This window comes from Procambarus clarkii, chromosome 54 (genome assembly GCF_040958095.1).
Source record: "Procambarus clarkii isolate CNS0578487 chromosome 54, FALCON_Pclarkii_2.0, whole genome shotgun sequence".
Lineage (NCBI taxonomy): Eukaryota > Metazoa > Arthropoda > Malacostraca > Decapoda > Cambaridae > Procambarus > Procambarus clarkii.
This window is the reverse complement of record NC_091203.1, coordinates 25477358-25479857: the sequence shown is the minus strand read 5'-3', so window position 1 is coordinate 25479857 and position 2500 is coordinate 25477358. Positions and strand designations below refer to the sequence as shown.

Below are 2500 nucleotides of genomic sequence, written 5' to 3'. Positions count from 1 at the left end.
ACCTATCTTTATAGGTTAGATTTAGTTAGGTAGCCGAAAAAGTTAGGTTAGGTTAGGTTAGGTAGGTTAGGTAGTCGAAAAACAATTAATTCATGAAAACTTGGCTTATTAGGCAAAACGGGCCTTGAATAGTAGGCTGAGAAGTGCGTTCTGGCTACTAGGTACGACATATATATATATATATATATATATATATATATATATATATATATATATATATATATATATATACATACACACATTATTGAACAATCACCGACGAAAGGTGATTGTAGGGCTTTTAAAATGCTAATCTAACCTCTATACATAAATTTATGTCTGTCCTACATAAGGGACCAAAGAACCAGAGCTCAACCCCCGCAAACACAACTAGGTGAGTACACCTAGGTGAGTACACACTAGGGGGGGCCTGGTAGCCTGGTGGATAGCGCGCAGGACCCGTAATTCTGTGACGCGGGTTCGATTCCCGCACCAGGCAGAAACAAATGGGCAAAGTTACTTTCACCCTGATGCCCCTGTTACCTAGCAGTAAATAGGTACCTGGGAGTTAAGTTAAGAGAAATATATGTAATATACATAATAGAGGAAAATAAATTGGTTAGAAAGGCGGGGTCCAAGAGCTAATAGCTCCATTCTGCAAACACAAATAGTAAATACACCCACACACATCCTACCACCGGGATCGGGAGCTTAAGCCCGGCCCATCACCAGGCCCGATAACCACTTCACACATTAGAACCAACAACCTCCTGTTGTAGTTAGTCTAGCGTGTATCCCCTGGGTGATATGTCCTTCTTGCCCCTAGTCTGTGTCCCCACCCTGGTCGACGACCGGGCCGCGTGGGACGCGGGCCTGGTCGACGACCGGGCCGCGGGGACGCTAAGCCCCGGAAGCACCTCAAGGTAACCTCAAGGTAGGTCGACCACAATAGGAGTCACACCAACCTGGTCGACTAGGAGGCACACCAACCTGGTCGACTAGAATAGGAGTCACACCAAGCTGGTCGACTAGAATAGGAGACACACCAACTTGGTCGACCACAATAGGAGCCACACCAACCTGGTCGACCACAATAGGAGCCACACCAACTTGGTCGACCAGAATAGGAACCACACCAACCTGGTCGACCACCACCACTGTCGACCAGCACTACCCCTGGTCGCCCCGCTGGTAGTAGAGTCAACACCAATGTTTATCGTCCTACTAATCCCTCCCGAGAGAATTAAGTCTTAAAAGTCAAGTCTTAAAAGCCAAGTCTTAAGTCTCCTTTTGTTCACTTTCTCTTAAAATAAACATCACAAAAGACTGAAGCACTTAAACTTACACTCTACAGTTAGCCTCTTGGGGGCAAGACTGCAAGTCTTGCTTGTAAGACTTAGCAGCATAAGAATAGAGTAGATCGCAGAAGACTTACACTACACTGTCCCAAGAACCTCAATCCGTCCTCGACTCAAGTCCATTCCATCCAGCGGTCGACCCCCACAGAAGCGGTCATCAATTTTAACATGCTGTTCATTCTAAACGGGAATTTTCTCAAATATAAATTAATATTATAATATATTAGCATATTGTGCATATATAGGCATAGGTTAGGTTAGGTGTTTAGGTTCTGTTGGCGATTATTTGTATTTGTAGTACGTGGGTGAAGCATTTACAGCGTTGTGGTTCGAACACCAGTCGTCAGTGAAGCACTTGTTCCGGAAGTGTTCGGACGTCATCAGTTGTGAGTCGTGTGTAAACCGTTTTTCATTCATAAACAGCTGAGGGTTTGGCGGGTGGATGGAATGGACTTTTGGGTCTTTGTTTGGAGGACGGGCTGGTTGACGTCCGAACACTTCCGGAACAAGTGCTTCAATGACGACTTGTGTTCGAACCACAACGCTGTAAATGCTTCACCCACGTACTACAAATACAAATAATCGCCAACAGAACCTAAACACCTAACCTAACCTATGCCTATATATGCACAATATGCTAATATATTATAATATTAATTTATATTTGAGAAAATTTCCGTTTAGAATGAACCGCATGTAAAAATTTATGAATGCGTGTTTGGGGTCGACCGCTGGATGGAATGGACTGGAGTAGAGGACGAGTTACTTGACGAATCCTCGTCCAGAAGGATGTCACTGCACGTATCCTCTGTGTGTGTCCGTATTCATGTGTATGTGTCCCCACGTCCTAGGGAGGAAGACGTAGAGCACCGGGGCTCGAACCGGAGCTCATCTTATCTAGCGCTCCTCTGAAGAATTAATCAATCTTTGTGTACGTGTGGTGGGAGGTTGAGCAGCGAGGAGCACCAAGTGTGACCAAGCAACCTATTACTATTCGCAGCCACAGGGGGCAAGAATATCACCCCTCGTCGTCTGTGTCATCAGGGGGGGAAGGGGGGGGTGCATGACCAGCAGGGTCCTGTGCATAAGTCTTATAGATAGTCCTGTGCAGGGCCCCCTCATAGTTCTGTTGATCCGCAACTCCGTAATAAATCCAGCCTACT

At 45.7% G+C, this 2500-nt stretch overlaps 1 protein-coding gene across 3 annotated transcripts in view; it reads right to left on the bottom strand.

Annotated features, from left to right (window-relative positions):
- Window positions 1-2500, bottom strand: part of LOC123771323 (microtubule-associated tumor suppressor 1 homolog) — a 358321-nt gene that overhangs the window by 207761 nt on the left and 148060 nt on the right. The gene's annotated exons all lie outside the window — the stretch shown is intronic.